Here is a 21,075-nt window from a genome sequence, read left to right on the forward strand (position 1 = left end):
AAGGTTTAATCATTTAATTTTTTGGTATTTCTCTGGCACTAAAATAACATTAAACCTGGGAACTAGCCATTGGTGGGTAGGTATTCAAAATTCAAATATTTGGCAGGGAGGCACAAAATGCAACTTTTTTGGCAACTCACAAGGGATGTTAGCCTGCTATGCATAAGACCAGTGGCCTAAAGTATCCATTGGGCTACAGAGTCGAGAAGATGTAGATTCTGAGCACTGTGAAACCCTAACCCTACCTCTGAGATAGCAAAACACCAAAACCCCTGTCACTACAACTGGAACCAAAAAACAAAAACCTTCTACAACCTTCAAAATTTCAAAACTTGTTGTCTCACAGAGAGACAAACCTGTGCTTGTGCACTTCTTGGAAAATAGGAAACCAACAGAAAGAAAAACTACTCTAATATGTACAAATATTTACAAAGAAAGGGGTCAAACAAACCCATTGATTGGTTTTCTGAAATAACTGCCCTTCCTTATCAACTGATTTCTTCCTTCATACAAAGGGGCAGCCAAATGGATCAGCAGGTATGACAAGCACACTACTACATGAAATATCTCTTTCCCAATGCTGAAAATAGTGAAGCTTTCTAGCACTGGGGGGTTACCCTATGGAGAAACACATAATTGCTCCTCCTTTTGATAATCTTCCTCATGCTTTGGAGTGAACATGACTAGGGGCAACTTGCTAATTTGTTGCAGAGCTAGAAACCTTATGGGGCACCCTCTTGATGGTGTAGGGCTAGAGGAATCATCCTTGACCACTTGATTGTGCTCTGCAATGGTAGTATTCAACTGGTTTGGAAGTGGCTCCTCCTTTTGATTTTTTTCCACATCTTGTTCATGCTGCCCATGAACCACTTCCTTTGGATCTACTGGGATGGTGTGATCTTCAACTTCTTGCTATTATGGAACATGCTCCTCATATATAGGAGATAATAATTCAATATCTATGGAAGAGTAGAGAGCATCCAACTCGTCCAAAAGATCAGTCTCATCACTAATCTCCTCCATTACAGTTGCAAGGACATGCATAGGTTGAAAAAAAACCTCATGCAGGTTAGCATATTCCTCCTCAAGGACAAAGCTATTCTTGAGGCCTTCTTGTCCATCCTCCACATCATAGAGTGTTGTCTGCTATAGCGAATGATCCTCTTCCTCCTCTAGCAACAGATCCTCATTCACTAGCAAGGGCTCAAAAGCCATGACTTGCTCCTCAAGAGGAGGAACAAACTTATTGTCTTTTTCTTTTTCCTCAACAAAAGAGGGAAGCTCTTCAGGTAAGAGGGTTGGGTCCTCTTCCTTTGGCTCAGCAGCCTCTTCTTTGTTCTCCTTAATAGACTGCAACTTCTCACATGGAATCCTTGTGGGTTTGGATTCACTCTCCCAAAACTCTGTATTTGAACCATCATAAGTCCATACAACTGGCCCACCTAGAAATAATCTAATAGTAATAGGCTTGGGGTTTTCATAACTATTCCAACTCTTCCTTACATGGAGTGGAGGGGCTACAATAATAGGCTCTTGTAAGGGAGGGGGCTTCCTAAAGCTTCAGATGACATATTTTGGAGAAGGGGGGGTATCTACCTCCTTGGTTTGAAAATGAGTTGATTGGAGCCTCATTTACTGCCCTCTTGCTGCAACAACTTCCCTTGCAAGGTTCTCCTCAAAATTTCTTTGTTTCTTCCTCTCTTCTTCTTCTTGTCGAAGATAGGCCATCTCCTTCTATTGTCTGTCAAGTTCCCTTTGCCTTGCAACCTCATTAAGCTACCCATCCATCTCCTCAAGTTGTCTATCCTGAGCCAATAACTGTTCATCTCATTCATCTACCTTCCTATTCCATGAATCCATCCTTCTTTGGAATCCCAGCAACATATATTTAAGGTCTTCAATTAAGGATGTTGGGACTAATGGAGTAGAAGCAGGTGGAGGGTCAAAATTTGGAGTAGCTTGGCTATAAACAACTTGGGGTGGAGATTAAGATTGGCAATATGAGGGCTGAGGAATAAAATTTTCATGATATGGGGGATAATAATAGCTATTTCTATGAAATGAATCCATAACAAGGCTTTCATAAAAGATGATATTTCATAGAAAACTTGAAAATCACAAAAAGATCAAAGGTGATCTTTACATACCAGCACTATTTCTCCTTGAAACAAGTAGATTTGAACTAGAGTCTCCATGGTGTTTGATTGAATGCCTCCAAAGGTTGGTAACACTAAGCATAACACCCAAATCCTTAGTATATCAGGATCAACTAGCTAACTAGCAGACTTAAAATCTTCTGACTAGTGTCCCACCAAGCGTGCCAAAGACTGTTGTCACTTAGGTTAGCACCATTATCCAAAGCCTATGCATGAGGACAACCTAGTGAAACATGGAAACAACCTCCAAGCTGTGGGACTTGAACTGCGAGGTTGAGTCTCTAGAGAAGTTCGGCTTCCTCTTACTATCAAGATGCACCTAAGTACTCTTGGAGAGGAAAAGGGAGAAGGAGAGCATGAAAGCAAATCTACCTAATCTAATCTAAAGAGGTGATGCACCAAAATAGAGTGTTCAGACCAATCTCTGCCCATACATGCACTATTGAACTAGAATGAAACTAAGGATATACACATTTAGACTTGCTTTAATCTAAAAAACCACATGCAGATCATAAGACCAAGATCAATGACAGAAGGAAAGAGAGATTCACTTATATTATCATTCATAGATCCAAGGAGATACAGTCATGCAGATTACAGATCTCTACAAAACATCAATGAGAGGCAAAGAATTCTTGCATTTTCACACCAATGGCTGAAGGAGATAAGGTAGAATATCATTCAGTTCAGAGGCAAAGAGAATTTTTAAATTGAAATTGCAGAGCTACAGTAGAGAAAAGTTAGAGAAGGATTGACCTTTACAAAATTTACAAAAATTGTCTTTATAGTTTAGGCATAACTAAGATTTTCCCTCCAAAACTATCCGGCAACCATTGCCACCAAGGCTCTACCAAGGACAATCATGGGGATCTGAAGAAATCTGATCTTCTGTGTCAAATAATGACTTGAGAGGATGAAAATGGTGCCATAATTGTGCTTTGATCAGGTAGATGGATTAGATTGGAGGTGGAGTGTTCCTCTTTGTTTCATATTTACTTCAGGGTGGTTGAAATCGATCATAAAGATCAGATTCGTGTAAAATCCTAGCTTTCCCATGTTTTTGGTTCATAAATCAGCATGATCAGCAGGTCAACATAACTCTAGCATCAAGATGAGCCACATGGACCAACCAGTTTATTTCATTTTGCCACCTAGCAGAGTCTTCCCAAGTTGACCATCTCCTTCTTTAACTAACCATGCCATTTCCTCTCAAACCCTGACCGTGATGGCCTACAACATAACTGCTAGCCCTTAACTTTCAATCTTGACCAGGCCTGCAAAGACATGTGTCACCTAGGTGCTATGTTGGTATGTGTATCATCCTCATAGCTTCTTATAGTGAGATAGCACCCGTCGTGGATCTTCCTTAATCTGATGATCGTGAAGACTCACCATTTCCTAGGCTTTGCCTTTAAACGCCGGTCTAATGAAACACCTTAGCACACCTAGCATCTAACTCGGTCTGAACTGGCAACCCACAAAGAAATTGGTCCCACAAAAACACATGGTGACTACCCGCTTTCTCACATTTTTAAATTTCCTCGCATCTTGATAACGCGGGGAAGCGCCAACCCTCAATCCTTGAAGATCTGACTATAATCAAAATCTGTTGGAAATGATTGAAATGATCATAAGAACAATTATTGGAATAATATATGGAAGTGGTAAAGAATGTCCTCAATCATTGTTTTGTCGTTGATGTCAAACTTGCTACTTGCAGGGATGACAATTGCTTTAGTGATCCAAATACTATCAATTAGTTGATTGTCAAGGTGGAGGCAATCAATAAGATGTAACTAGAACACCTAGAGAAAGGTTGAAGTTATGATGTTGTAATGAAGTACAAGGATCAGTAAATCCATTAATGAAACAATGTATTGGATGACATACTAAAAGATACAAACAATGAGCACACTAAAACATATCAAAGATCTAAGGTTTTAGCTAAGTCTTTTGTAAAGCTCATACTAAGTTTATTAGAAAGAAGGTGCTGAGCAAGCTAGTAAGTGCCGAGCAAGTTCAAGTACTGAGAAAGTTCAAGTGTCGAGCAAATTCAAGTGCCGAGCAAATTCAAGTGCCGAGCAAGTTCAAATGCCGAGCAAAATCAAGTACCGAGAAAAACCAAGTGTTGAGCACTAGTAACTCAATAATGCTGAGTAACACAGAGGTGCCAAGCACCAGTAACTCAATAATGCTGAGTTGCTGCATTATTTAGAAAATTGAAGATTCGCCAAATCTAAGCCGACAAATTTGTTATCTAGAAATCTGTGAATTAAAAGGAAGATAAGAAAAATGAACTGGTGGCACAGAACACCATGTAGAACGTTTTCAAGATACAATTGGCAAAGTTTCAAGAAGAAAACAAGATATGGGGTAGATACATTGTATCCTACCTAATCCATTTTGAAACCCTAAAATTAGAGAGGGAGAATTGAGTGGCAAAGGAAAATGAGACTTGTATATAAAGACATAAGTTAATGAAGAAAAAGTGTGGAATAGAGGGGATAGTGTGAGAGAGAGCCGTAGTCAAGCATAAAAGCATGAAATGTTGAAGAATGTGCTAAGGAGAAGAAAGCACAGGAACTCTATTTAATAGATGACCTCAAGGATGATTGCATTGGAAAAATGAGTAGGAAGACTCAAGGAAATGAAGATTGAGAGGGAGACAAGAAGTCAGAGCTGAAGTGATTGAAGCTAAGCATAAGGATTGAACTAAAAGAGTGATCTGAAATCTGAAAAGTATGTTGTAAGTTATGTCAGATCAAAAGACCATTATCATTACTTTCTAGCAATTGTAATAGTATGATAAATCCTATGGACTTAGGTTGGTTTAACAGCCATTAGATAAATCCTTTAACAGGGTGACATTCCAAGTGAATGTTCTAAAGACCTTTAACCAAGCCCATTCCTAACAGTTTGGTGAAATCCTCTAACAAGGTCACATTTAAAAGTGTGTTGTAAGCCTTTAACAGGGTAGGCTTTTAATAGGGCATCACTTCAGAAGAGTGAGAATCAAGTAGCATGTTACTGGTGGTTTTTTCCAAATTAGGTTTCCATGTAAATCATTGTGTCATGTGTTAATCTTGAATGTTTTATCTTTGCATGTTGATTTACAGTAATTTTCTTATATGACTGATTTAAATTTGATCATTTGAAAAGGGTATTAATAGGGCATTTGGACCTTGAATAACTGATTCACCCCCCCCCCCCCCCCCTCAGTTATTCTAAAGAATTCTAACAATTGGTATCAGAGCCTGATTGTTGATTCAGTTTAAAGGGACTACTAGTAGAAAAGATAAAAATGCCAAAGAGAGAAGTTCCCAAGCTCAACAAAGACAACTTTGTCGCATGGCAAAGTTTGATGAAGCTACATCTTGGATCCATAAGAGATTATGCCCAAAATTCAATTGTCACTGAACATGTAGATCCAACAGGTGCTCCTACTGCCGAAGACATGAAAAACAAACAAGAACACAACCAGACAATGCTAGAAATTGCCTCTGCACTCAGCTATGCTAAATTTGATGATATCAAAGGATGTGACACTACATTCAAAATGTGGAAAGCCCTATCAGACATCTATGGAGGAGATCAGAATGTACAAAGAGCAAAAAGAGAAAGTCTCAGAGGAAAATTTGATGACATGAAAATGGAAGAAAATGAGAATGCTGCTCAGTATGGTGCAAGAATAAAGGAAGTGGTAAGTGCAATAAGATGCTTGAATGCTCAACTGGATGAAGATATTGTTAATAGTAAGTTCTTAAGAACCTTGCTTCCTATCTATACTATTAGAGTATCAGCAATACAAGAGCTAAGATGTATACCAGGAAACAACCTAAGCTTTGAAGGTATAATAGGTAGACTCACTGCATTTGAGTTATCTAACTTTGACAACTACAAACCTGAAAATGTTGAATCTGCTTTTAAGGCCAAGTTATCACTAAAAGATGTCAAACAGGTGAAATCAAGGAAAGGAAGAAAAATGAAGTATGTATCTAGTGACAGTAGCACTGATCAGGAAGATGTGGAACAATTGGAATCTTACTCACTAGAAGATTTCATAGGGGCAAAGGAAAATTCAAAGGTAAGATGCCTATCATTTGTTTCAATTGCAATGAAGTAGGTCATATTGCTGCAAGATGTCCACAGAAAAAGGATTCCAAGGAAGGCCACAAATACAAGAATAGAAGAGATGATTACAAGAGAGATTACAAAGAAAAAGGTAAGAAGTGTTATATTGTTGAAGAAAATTCTGATGACAATGATGATGAAGTTGTTTATGTAGCCATGAAGGACCAATCTGATGAAGAAGAAGCCACAGCACTGGTGAGATGTATAAACAAGAATGACAGATGGATCATAGACAGTGGATGCTCACATCACATGACAGGAGATAAAAGTAAGTTTGTAAACTTTACTCAGTATGATGGAAATAGTGTTAGATTTGGTAATGATGCTCCATGTCAAATCAGAGGAAAAGGTTCCATTAAGCTCACAGACCAAATTTCATGTGACAATGCATACTATGTTGAAGGATTAAACTACAATTTACTGAGTGTCTCACAATTAGGCAATATAGGTTGCAAAGTGGAATTTGAAAACAAAACTGCAAAAATCTATGACAATGATGGTAAACTAATAGGAAAAGGAGATCAAACAAAGAGTAATTTGTTTTACCTTGATATGGATGATGCTTCTTGTCTATTTGCAAAATTTGATGATGAATGGTTATGGCATAGAAGATTATGTCATGTCAACTTTGACAATCTGGTCAAAATCAGTAAAATGAAGAAAGTCAGAGGACTACCAAAACTAAAAAAGCCTGATAATATCATGTGTAAACAATGTTAGCTAGGAAAGATGACAAAGTCAAGTTTCAAAAGAAAAAACTATACATCTAAAGAGATACTTGAGTTAGTTCACACTGACTTATGTGGTCCAATGGAAATACAAAGCTATAGAGGAGATAAATACATAATGTTATTTGTTGATGACTATTCCAGGATGATGATTGTTATGTTCTTAAAACAAAAATCTGATGCTTTTCAAATGTTTAAGTGGTATGTGGCCAGAGTTGAAAAGGAAACTGAAAAAAGCTTGAAATGTCTAAGATCAGATAGAGTTGGTGAATTTACATCAAATGAATTCAAGATATTCTTTAATGAAAAAGGAATCAAAAGACAGACATCAGCTCCTAGAACTTCCCCATAGAATGAAATTGCTGAAAGAAGAAACAGATCTGTAATTGACTATGCTAGAACATTAATGATGGAAAATAGTGTTGCTCTAAAATACTGGAGAGAAGCTGTAAGTGTAGCTATTCATACATTGAACCGAGTACAAGTCAAGAAAGGTACAAATACAACACCTTTTGAATTATGGTATGGTTACTCACCAAATGTAAAACATTTCAAAATATTTGGTTGCAAATGTTTTATCCTTAAAGATGTTAGAAATGGAAAATTTGATGCAAAAAGTGATGAAGGTATATTTCTTGGTTACTCCACAAGAAGTAAGGCATATAAGTGTTTGAATATTAACACTAACAAAATTGTGGAAAGTGCAAATGTAAATTTTGATGAGTACACAGAAGTCCAAGCTGAAGAACCAAAGAAAATGGAAGAATACAGAACCTTTGTATATTCTTATGAAGGAATGACTGCTGATGAGGATGATGTCAATCAAATTGAAAGTCAACAACAAGTGTCAGTTTCAGCCGATTCACAACCAGTAAATGCCGAGTTGCATTCAGAATTCAAGTTATAGAATGAAGAAAATGCACAATCTGATTCTAAAGACAGCATACATGATGAAGAACAACCTAACAATGAAGTGCATAGTGATCCTGAATCCGAAAGATCAAACATGGAAACAAGGACAGAGCCAAGATTATCCAAATATGTAAAAAGACATCACCCTGTTGAACAAATAATTGGTGACAAAGATGCAAGACCAATGATAAGGAGTAGACTAAGAAATGAATCATGTCTGATCAGCAAATCTGAACCCAAGACAGTATACGGTGCTTTACAAGATGGCGACTAGTATAAAGCTATGGAAGATGAAATTGATCAAATAAGAAAAAATAAAACCTGGAGTTTGGTCCCCAGACCAACTGACAAGAATGTAATTAGCACCAAATGGGTATTCAAAAACAAACTAGATGAGAATGGTGAGATTACCAGAAATAAAGCCAGATTAGTCTGCAAGGTTTATGCTCAAGAAGAAGAAATAGATTATGGAGAAACATTCACTCCTATTGCAAGAATGGAAGGAGTAAGAACTTTACTTGCATATGCTGCCTACAAAGATTTTAAAGTCTATCAGATGGATGTAAAATCTGCCTTCTTAAATGGTATACTAGAAGAAGAAGTCTACATTGAACAACCAGAAGGATTTGTTGATGAAAACAATAGGGATATGGTGTGTAAGTTACATAAAGCACTCTATGGTTTGAAACAAGCACCTAGAGCATGGTATGAGAGACTTCACAAGTATCTAGTGCAAATTAGATTTGAAAGAACTGATGATAACAACAACATGTACATTAAAGCTGAAGAAGGTAAAGACATTATTGTATCTAAAAATTTTGTGGATGACATAGTATTTGGTGGTAAGGAAGTACTTTGCAAAGGCTTTTCTGACAAGATGAAACATGAATTTGAAATGTCTATGTTTGGAGAAATCAAATTTTTTGTTGGATTGCAAGTTCATCAACTCAAACATGGAATATTTATTACACAATCAAAATACATCAAAGAAATTCTTAAAACATTTGGATTGGAGGAATCCAAACCAGTCAGCACACCAATGGCCACAGGAAATAAGCTATCCAAAAATGATGAGTTAGCTGAATTCAATCAAACAATGTATAGATCCATGATTGGAAAACTACAATATGTTGTACATAGTAGACCAGACATAGCATTAGCAATTGGAATAGTGACTAGGTTCTCTGCCAATCCTAAAGAAAATCATCTCATAGCAGTAAAAAGAATAATGAGATATCTCAAAGGGACTGATGATTTTGGTCTATACTACAAAAAGAATGGAAAATTTGAACTCAATGCATATACAGATGCAGACTGGGGAGGAAACATTGATGATAGAAAAAGCACAAGTGGAGGTGCATTATTTCTAGGAAAAAGGCTGGTTACTTGTACTGCAAGAAACAAACATGTATATCCCAATCCACTGCAGAATCAGAATATGTGGCAACTGCAGTCAATTGTACAAACATTGTATGGCTCACACATCTATTGAATGGAATGAAAGAAGAAGTAATAAAATCGGTGATATTGTATTGTGATAATACAAGTGCTATAAACATATCCAAAAATCTAGTGATGCATGCAAAACCCAAGCACATTGCAATCAAGTATCATTATGTCAGGGAATTGGTAGAAGACAAACAAGTGAAGTTGGAATACATTCGCACAAAGGAACAGACAGCAAATATCTTCACCAAACCATTGCCCAAGGATGCCTATGAATATCTTAGAGGCAAGCTGGGGGTTATACCCCTAACTCAAGCAGTTTAAGGCAACAAGGAAGATGCCTTGCATCAACAAGAATAAATCACTAAAATATTAATAGGTTGATGCAAAGGATGATAGCAGGAACAAAAACTCCAAATCAGTCACAAGTATGGTGACAGAGGGAGAAAGACAACAAGAAGCCAAAGCTTATATTTTGCATGATAAAGATGCCGCATCTTTGGCATTTATGTCAAAGAGGGAGAAATATGCTGAAAACTGATCAATGCAAAGAAAGAGGGAGATATATGTGATCAGTAGTGAAGTAAAAATGCAGCAAATCAATACAATCTTGGTGGTAACTGAATTGATTACTTGATCAGTTTGGTTTGCCATCAATGCCAAATAGGGAGATTGTTGGAAATGATTGAAATAATCATAAGAACAATTATTGGAATAATATATGGAACTGGTAAAGAATTTCCTCAATCATTGTTTTGTCATTGATGTCAAACTTTCTACTTGCAGGGATGACAATTGCTTTAGTGATCCAAATACTATCAATTAGTTGATTGTCAAGGTGGAGGCAATCAATAAGACGTAACTAGAACACCTAGAGAAAGGTTGAAGTTATGATGTTGTAATGAAGTACAAGGATCAGTCAAGCCATTAATGAAACAATGTATTGGATGACATACTAAAAGATACAAAGAATGAGCACACTGAAACATATCAAAGATCTAAGGTTTTAGCTAAGTCTTTTGTAAAGCTCATACTAAGTTTATTAGAAAGAAGGTGTCGAGCAAGCTAGTAAGTGCCGAGCAAGTTCAAGTACCGAGAAAGTTCAAGTGCCGAGCAAGTTCAAGTGCCGAGCAAATTCAAATGTCGAGCAAGTTCAAATGCTGAGCAGAATCAAGTACCGAGCAAAACCAAGAGCCGAGCACCAGTAACTCAATAATGTTGAGTAACACAGAGGTGCCGAGCACCAGTAACTCAATAATGCCGAGTTGCTACATTATTTAGAAAATCAAAGATTCGCCAGATCTAAGCCAACAAAGTTGTTATCTAGAAATCTGTGAATTAAAAGGAAGATAAGAATGACGAACTGGTGGCATAGAACACCATGTAGAACATTTTTAAGATACAACTGGCAAAGTTTCTAGAAGAAAACAAGATATGGGGTAGATACATTGTATCCTACCTAATCCATTTTGAAACCCTAAAATTAGAGAGGGAGAATTAAGCAGCAAAGGCAAATCAGACTTGTATATAAAGACATAAGTTAATGAAGAAAAAGTCTAGAATAGAGGGGATAGTGTGAGAGAGAGCCGTAGTCAAGCATAAAAGCATGAAATGCTGAAGAATGTGCTAAGGAGAAGAAAGCACATGAACTGTGTTTAATAAATGACCTCAAGGATGATTGCATTGGCAAAATGAGTAGGAAGACTCAAGGAGACGAAGATTGAGAGGGAGACAAGCAGTCAGAGCTGAAGTGATTGAAGCCAAGCTTAAGGATTGAACTAAAAGAGTGATATGAAATCTACAAAGTATGTTGTAAGTTATGTCAGATCAAAAGACCATTATCATTACTTTCTAGCAATTGTAACAGTATGATAAATCCTATGGACTTAGGTTGGTTTAACGGCCATTAGATAAATCCTTTAACAGGGTGACATTCCAAGTGAATGTTCTAAAGGCCTTTAACTAGGCCCATTCCTAACAGTTTGGTGAAATCCTCTAACAAGGTCACATTTAACAGTGTGTTGTAAGCCTTTAACAGGGCAGGCTTTTAATAGGGCATCACTTTAGAAGAGTGAGAATCAAGTAGCATGTTATTGGTGGTTTTTCCCAAGTTTGGTTTCCACGTAAATCATTGTGTCATGTGTTGATCTTGAATGTTTTATCTTTGCATGTTGGTTTATAGTAATTTGCTTATATGACTAATTTAAGTTTGATCATTTGAAAAGGTTATTAATAGGGCATTTGGACCTTGAATAACTGATTCACCCCCCCCCCCCCCCCCCTCTCAGTTATTCTAAAGAATTCTAACAAAATCTATACTTTCTAAACTTCTGAGAACATCCATCGTGACATCACCTGGGACACGTGTCGTTAATCTACCTCCTCGCAATATTTATCTTGCCTGCACCTTATTTTTTGGGAAAGCCTTAGTCGTGGATTAGATCACATCAGATAGTGAGGACTTTTCTAGTACTATGCTGCGAGGAGGGCGGGCAAATGACGTCATATGGGACATGTGCCATCCACCCGCTTTCTCAAAATTTTTAATTTCCTTGCATCTTGATAATGCAGGGAAGCACCAGCCCTTGATCTATGAAGATCCGACGGTTCCTATAACTTGTATGTTCTGGACTTGCATGACTTCACACTGAGACACCACCTGGATGTGTGTCAACAACCCTCTTTCCCACATTGTCAAAAGGTCTAACAAAGTTCAGAATGCGAGGAAGTGGGAACCAATAGAATTGCTAGCTTAGCCAGTGACCTTGTCCAACCTACGGCCCACAGAAGGGACACGGACCCACCTGCCAAGCGTCGCAAAAGGGATTTCCCACATTATTTAAGGGTTGCACATCTTGATAACGTGGGGAAGTGGGGAATCGTGGATCTAAACTAATTTGACAATGAGCAAGATAGATCTGGCTTATCAAAGTACCAACCAACAAAAATTGGCCATGTGAAGACACATCTGACAACCCTTAGTTGCAGCCCACCAAGTGAAGTAGGACCCACATTCTGCACAGTAATACCTTAGCCAATGAAACAATTGACCACTATCAACATGTCTAACAAATCTTCGCTGATATCTGACGGGGCATACTTGGGGCCCACCCAACAACTGACGTTGCCATAATGTTATTTTCCATCTGGGCACTATGTTACTAAAGGTGAGAAGAACAAATTTCTCGATAGTGCCATAGTGCCCTTAGTTGATTTATCACAAAATCGGTGTCCGAGAAACAACCAGGCAAAGAGGGACCCACCTGATACATGGCAAAAAAGGTGCTATGTCGCTAACACAAAACAATGTGCAACTATTCATAGCAATATAGTGCCGATCGTTGATATGGGGAAGATCTAACAGTGCGAAAGTTGTAGGCTAGCAGAAGAAAAAAGTGAAATACACTAAGGTTTAATCATTTAATTTTTTGGTATTTCTCTGGCATTAAAATAACATTAAACCTGGGAACTAGCCGTTGGCAGGCAGGTATTCAAAATTCAAATATTTGGCAGGGAGGCACAAAATGCAACATTTCTGGTGACTCACAAGGGATGCTAGCCCACTATGCATAAGACCAGTGGCCTAAAGTATCCATTGGGTTATAGAGTCAAGAAGATGTAGATTCTGAGCACTATGAAACCCTAAGCCTACATCTAAGATAGCAAAACATCGAAACCCCTGTCACTACAACTAGAACCAGAAAACAAAAACCTTCTGCAACCTTCAAAATTTTGAAACTTGTTGTCTCACAGAGAGAGAACCCTATACTTGTGCACTTCTTGGAAAATAGGAAACCAACAGAAAGAAAAACTACTCTAATATGTACAAATATTTACAAAGAAAGGGGTCAAAAAAACCAATTGACTGGTTTGCTGAAATAGCTGCCCTTCCTTATCAACTGATTTCTTCCTTCATACAAAGGGGAAACCATATGGATCAGCAAGTATGAAAAGCACACTGCTGCATGAAATATCTCTTTCCCAATGCTGAAAACAGTGAAGCTTTCTAGCACTGGGGGGTTACCCTATGGAGCAAAACATACCTGCTCCTCCTTGTGATAATCTTCCTCATGCTCTGGAGTGAACATGACTGGGGGCAACTTGCTAATTTTTTGTAGAGCTAGATACCTTATGGGGCACCCTCTTGATGGTGTAGGGCTAGAGGAATCATCCTTGACCACTTGATTGTGCTCTGCAATGGTAGTCTTCAACTGGTTTGGAAGTGGCTCTTGTAAGGGAGGGGGGTTCCTAAAGCTTGGTATGACATATTTTGGAGAAGGGGGGGTATCTACCTCCTTGGCTTGAAAATGAGCTGATTGGAGCCTCATTTCCTGCCCTCTTGCTGCAACAACTTGCCTTGCAAGGTTCTCCTCAAAATTTCTCTATTTCTTCCTCTCTGCTTCTTCTTTTTGGAGATAGGCCATCTCCTTCTGTTGTCTGTCAAGTTCCCTTTGCCTTGCAACCTCATCAAGCTGCCCATCCATCTCCTTAAGTTGTCTATCCCAAGCCAATAATTGTTCATCTCGTTCATCTAACTTCCTATCCCATGAATCCATCCTTCTTTGGAATCCCAACAACATATCTTTAAGTTCTTCAATTAAGGATGCTAGGACTAATGGAGTAGAAGCAGGTGGAGGGTCAAAATTTGAGCAGCTTGGTTATAAACAACTTGGGGTGGAGATTGAAATTGGCAATATGAGGGTTGAGGAATAAAATATTTTCATCATATGGGGGAGAATAATAACTATTTCTATGAAATGAATCCATAACAAGGCTTTCATAAAAGCTACAATTTCATAGAAAACTTGAAAATCACAAAAAGATTAAAGGTGATCTTTACATACCAGCACTGTTTCTCCTTGAAACCAGTAGATTTGTACTAGAGTTGCCATATTGTTTGATTGAATGCCTCCAAAGGCTAGTAACACGAGTAATAACACCCAAATCCTTAGTATATCAGGATCAACTGGCTAACCAACGAACTTAAAATCTTTTGACTAGTGTCCCATCGGGCGTGCCAAAAACTGTTGTCACTTAGGTTTGCACCCTTGTCCAAAGTCTATGCATGAGGACAACCTAGTGAAACACGAAAACAACCTTCAAGCTATGGGACTTGAACTGCAAGGTTGAGTCTTCGAAGAAGGTTGGCTTCCTCTTACTATCAGGATGCTATCTACTCTTGGAGAGGAAAAGGGAGAAGGAGAGCATGAAAGAAAATCTACCTAATCTAATCTAAAGAGGTGATGCACCAAAATAGAGTGTTCAGACCAATCTCTGCCCATATATGCACTATTGAACCAGAATGAAACTAAGGATATACATATTTAGACTTGCTTTAATCTAAAAAACCACATGCAGATTAGAAGACCAAGATGAATGACACAAGGAAAGAGAGATTCACTTATATTATCATTCATAGATCCAAGGAGATACAATCATGTAGATTACAAATCTCTACAAAACATCAGTGAGAGGCAAAGAGTTCTTGCACTTTTACACCAATGGCTAAAGGAGATAAGGTAGAATATCATTCAGTTCAGAGGCAAAGGGAATTTTTACATTGAAATTGCAGAGCAATAACAGAGAACAGTCAGAGAAGGATCGACCTTTACAAAATTTACAAAAAGTGCCTTTATAGTTCAGGCATAATTGAGATTTTCCCTCCAAAACTATCTTGCAACCACCGCCATCAAGGCTCTACCAAGGACAATCATGGGGATCTGAAGAAATTTGATCTTCTGTGTCAAATAATGGCTTGAGAGGATGGAAACAGTGCCATAACTATGTTCTAATCAGGTAGATGGATTTGATCGGAGGTGGTGTGTTCCTCTTTGTTCTGTATTTACTTTAGGGTGGTCAAAATCGATCATAAAGATCAGATTCATGTAAAATCTTGGCTTTCTCCTATTTCTAGTTCATAAATCAGCATGATCAGTAGGTCAACATAACCCTGGCACTAGGATGAGCCATGTGGACCAACCAGTTTATTTCATTTTTCCACCTAGCAGAGTCTTCCTGAGTTGAGCATCTCCTTCTCTAACTAACCATGCCATTTCCTCTCAAACCCTAACTGCAACGGCCTACAACATAATTAATCGCCAGCCCTTAACTATCAATCTTGCCCAGGCCTACAAAGACACATGTCACCTAGGCGCTATGTCACTATGCGTATCATCCTCGCAGCTTCTCATAGCGAGATAGTGCCCACCGCGGGTCTTCCTTAATTTAACGATCGTGAAGACTCGCCATTTCCTGTGCTTTACCTTTAAACTTCTGGGCCCATAAAACACCTCAGCACACCTGGCATCTAACTCGGTCCAAACTAGCAACACACAAAGAAACTAGTCCCACAGAAGCACGTGGTGGCTACCTGCTTTCTCGCATTTTTTAATTTCCTCACATCTTGATAATGCAAGGAAGCGCCAACCCTCGATCCTTGAAGATCTGATGGTAATCAAAATTTGTACTTTCTAAAGTTCTGAGAACATCTGTCATGACATCACCTAGGACATGTGTCATTAATCTGCTTCCCCGCAATATTTATCTTTCCTACACCTTGATTTTTCAGGAAAGCCTCAGCCATGGATTAGATCACATCGAACGGTGAGGACTTATCCAGTACTGAGCTGTGAGGAGGGTGCGAAAATGATGTCATATGGAACACGTGCCCTCCACCCATTTTCTCGCATTTTTAAATTTCCTTGCATCTTAATAATGCGGGGAAGTGCCGGCCCTTGATCTGTGAAGATCTAACAGTGCTTGTAACTTGTACTTTCTAGACCTACACGACTACACACTAAGACACCACCTAGATGCATGTCAACAACCCACTTTCTCGCATTGTCAAAAGGTTTGACAAAGCTCAGAATGTAGGGAAGCGGGCACCAATAGAATTGCCAGCTCAGCCAACCACCTTGTCCAACCTGTGGCCCACAGAAGGGACATGGACCCACCTACCATGCATTGCTAAAGGGCTTTCCTGCATTATTTAAGGGTCATGCATCTTGATAATGCGGGGAAGCAAGGAACCGTGGATCTGAACTGATCTGATGGTGAGCAAGATTGATCTGGCTTATCAAAGTACCAACCAACAGAAACTAGCCACATGAAGACATGTCTAACAACCCTCATTTACGACCTGCCAAGTGAAGTAGGACCCACATTCTACACAATCATACCTCAACCAATGAAACAATTGACCACTACTAATGTGTTTCACAAATCTTTGCTGATATTTCATGGGGCATACTAGGGGCCCACTCGACAACTGACGTTGTTGTAATGTTATTTTCTATCTAGGCACTATGTCACTAACGGCGAGAGGAACAAATTTTCCAATAGTGCCATAGCACCCTTAGTTGATTTATCCAAAATCGGCACCTGAGAAACAACCAAGCAAAGAGGGACCCACTTGATACGTGGCAAAAAAGGCCTATGTCTCTAATGCAAAACAATGTGCAACTCTTAATAGAGACATAGCACCGACCGTTGATATGGGGAAGATCTGATGATGTGAAAGTTGCAAGCTAGCGGAAGGAAAAAGTGAAATACACTAAGGTTTAATAATTTAATTTTTTGGTATTTCTTTGGCATTAAAATAACATTAAACCTTGGAACTAGCCATTGGTGGGCAGGTATTCAAAATTCAAATATTTGGCAGGAAGGCACAAAATGAAACAAACACCATGTGCTAAATTAGGAGTGCGAATAATTTTATTGTCTACATGACAAATTAGTTAATTATGCAAACTATAGTGTTGTAGACACCATATGCTAAATTAGAGTTTCTTACTCTAGTGTTGTCAACATGACAACTCATAAGAGTACACAAACTCCTAAGTGTCTCACCTTAGAAATAATAAAATAATGCATTATCCTAAGTAAAGTGTAATAAGTAAATACTTATTTGCACCAACACCCCCCCCTTAAGTGCAACTTAGCCAAATGTGCTTAAGCTTACGAAAGCTAGAATGAAATGCAAGATGGGTATTCTCTACTAGGCCATGTTAGGTACCCATGTGCATAATGAAATGCAATCTCTCATAAAGTGGAGAAAGAGGGAAAGCCTTATGGGAAAAACCCTCCCCCCAAAAGAGAGATAAAAGGACAAGATGCATGGATGGATGGAGTAATCAAGACCCCCCCATTACAACATACATCAAGTATATACAATAGTGAAGAATGAGAAGGACAAAACCCCATAAGAGGAAAAAGTCCCCCCCATAATATAGAAGAAGAGAGACAAGATAGTCCCCCCCCCCAAATGAACAGTCTTGATCAATGATAGCTTCTCCAAGGAAGAAGTTGGTCCATGAGTGATGTATAGTATTCCTCTCCTTTGGAAGAAACAATGGAAAAGGTACAAGTGAGATGCTTCCCCTGTGTGTAGAAAGGATCCCAATGATGAATGATGTCTTTGAAACTTGCTCAACTATCCTTATGTCAATACTGATGGTTGCCCCTTCCAACACCACTGAAAAGAACAAATGCAAATCTAGCAAGGATGTTTGTAGAACCTATCCCAAAGAACCCATTGTCTCCTCAAATGATAAAGTGACCTCCTACAACTTCTATACATAAGGATCCACAATCATATCAACCTGTGAAGATTGATCATGTAGAGAATGGACATGAGAGTTAGAGTGAGTCCTCACAACAACTAGAGAAGGATCTTCTTCATCAAAGAGAAGATGTATATCTTTAATTATGTCCCCAAGTCTGTTGTGTATGACTCCACAAACAAACCTAAAATGTCTACTATGTAGTCATCCTTGTTGCTGGAGTTGGAAGACAAGGTGTACCCTATTGTGTTGGACCTATCATTGTGGCAATGTATGCATATGGACTATCCTGATGATGTGATCTCTCACTACATTTGTCAATAGGATCCCACAAATCTAAGTTTTTTGGATCACTATAATTGGTTTCACTATTAGATTCCACAGTGTATGAAGTGCGAAGAGTAGAGGATAAGCTGGGTGAACTTTCCTCAAAGTGTACATCCTTCTCCACAAAAATCTAATTTTTCTCAAGATCCATAAGTTTGTATGCCTTAACACCATCTTCATATTTGATGAAAGTGCAAGGCTAGGTGGTGGTGCCTTGCATCCCCTAGAAGATATGTTTTCCCATGCTAGATAACCAAAGACTTTGAAGTTTTTCATAGTTGATTTTCTACTGCACCATGCCTCAAAAGGAGTCTTACAATTTAAGGCATTATGAGAAGACCTATTAAGTATGTGATTGGCACTACTTATTACTTCAACTTCAAGAGTTGGATCAAGAGACTTGGCTTGTATCATGCAACTTGACATGGACTTAAGAGTTTGTATCCTCAGTTCTACAACATCTATCTTGTGTGGATTGAATGCTGGTGGATTCTGAAGATGAATACCCTCAAGTTTACAAAAGTATTTAAGTCTTTTATCCACATATATGCTTTCATTTCCCATCCATAGAACCTTGATGGATTTTCTTGATTGTTGTTCAACATGACTCTTGAAGGCTTGAAGCTTATCAACCACTTAATTCTTGTGATGAAGAAAGTAGACCCATGTGTAACATGAAAAGTCATCAATGAAAGTAAGGATGTAGCAGCCTTGGTTGACTGATGTCACTGCAAAAGGACTTTCTAGTACCATGTGAAATAATTGAAGAACAATTGGTGCTCTTGAAGACTTATCTTTATCATACTTCTCCTCTAGATGCATATCCATTGAACATGTTGAACATTCACCCTTACAAAAGTTAATTGTAGGTAGACCCTTGACCATGTTTTTTGAGAAAAGTTGTTGAAGATAATGGAAGGAAAGATGACCATACCACTCATGCCATAAAGTGATGTGTGAATTAGATTGAGTCAACAAGGCATGTGAAGGAGACTTAGGCACAAAGTGGGAGAAGGAATAAAGCCTCTTGTCATGATTGACTTTCCCCACTACAACCAATGAATCATCTTTGATACTTCACACCATTATGGAATCTATAAGGAACTTAACTTTGTTGGCATCTCCAAGCTGAGTGATTTGGTAAATTGAGAGGAGATTAGAGCTTAGGTTTGGAACATAGAGAACATCTTTGAATTCCCCATTTTCCATCTCCACGTGTACTTTCCCTTCAACTTCCATTTTAGTATCATCTCCCACAAAGATGTGTGGTACTTGTGACTACTTCAATGAAGAAAAATCTCCCTTTGAAGAACCCATATGATATGAGGCACCTAAGTCAAGAATCCATTCTGATGAAGAACTTGAACTAGCCATAAGTGCTTGCCCTTTTCCCTTTGAAGTGGTCAGATTTCAATCCTTGGAAGCACTTGGCACTTGAATTTTTTTCTTCTTGAGTAGGTTTTCCAACTCATCGATTCTCTTAGTCTTGCAATGATGCTCATCATGATTTAGTTTCTTGCAATATGCACAAAAAAGTGTATCCTTCTTTTCATTATTTCCCTTCTTGTTGGAAGAAGAATTGCCTTGTTGTGAGGAGGATTTTTGTGTCTCAGATTGTGCTTTTTGCTTCCACTACTTTTTCTTACTATTGTTAGAACTTTTTCCTCCTTGACTTGAGTGGTTCTCATCACTAGCCACCAATTCTTTGGTCTTTGATAATGTAAGAATTCCCATATCTATCAAGTGAGATTGCTCAAAAATCAATATCTCTAAAAATGCATCAAATGTAGGCTTCTGGAAAGCACTTCCCATGGTCAACCTGTGAGTGTTATAACTCAAAAAAAAGGAAGCATACTTTGAAGGCAGCCTCTTCAGGATGTGATGAATCAACCTATCATCTTTCATGGGATTTCCATAATCTTTAAGTAGTGTCCTATACTCATTGGCTTTGTTGATATAATCCTGAATTCTGTCAAAGTTCTTTGGATCCAATAGAAGTAGATCATCCTCAATCTAAAATCCCTTTTCCTCATCCACCTTACCATACAATGTTTCAAGTTTTTCCCATGCAGGTTTGGCTTCCTTGAAATTGGAAATGTGGAAGAAGAGATCTCTATGTACACAACTCCTGATAATTCCTAAAGCCTATTGGTCTTTAACTCTCTAATCATTGAGTGTTGTGGCATCACTAGGTTTTGCAATTGAACCATCAACATAAAGACTTAGACCTTTTACCATTAATCTACTCCATATAATATCTTTCCATGTAGAATAATTGTGTGAAGTTAGAAGTGGACTTTTAGGTGAACCCATGATGCAAAAAATGAAAAGAGAACACAAGAGAGACACAAAAACACAATACACACACCTCCTTTTCACTCAATCAAAGACCCCCTCCCCCCCCCCCCCCCCCCAAAAAAAAAAAGAAGAAGCTTTTGGCAGTTTATATGTAGTGCGTGTACAATAGGCCACTTGTCAAAATGTACAAAGTGGATTTCTAATTTTTTCTATTTACAACTACCTTTTGAGGCTCAAATTTTTCACTAAGCATTGTAGCTCAGATGTACAACAATTCTAAAAAGTAATCAAAGCAATATAATGCAGAAAAGGCCCTAAGTCTGAAAGTGATATTTTTGTCCAAACAACTTTAGAATTTGAATGTAGATCTAGAAGGTAGATGAAAAATAACACAGTTTCAAAAAAAGGAACCTATTTTTTAGTCCAAATGAGCTGATACGAAGCATTTCAAGTTGCAAAATGTAGGATTAGATAGGTATAGTCACCAAAAGATGCAATTTTTGACAAATCCATGTA

Source organism: Cupressus sempervirens, chromosome 6, assembly GCF_028749045.1.
Source record: "Cupressus sempervirens isolate cs-2001-9-10 chromosome 6, ASM2874904v1, whole genome shotgun sequence".
In the NCBI taxonomy this organism is placed as follows: Eukaryota; Viridiplantae; Streptophyta; class Pinopsida; order Cupressales; family Cupressaceae; genus Cupressus; species Cupressus sempervirens.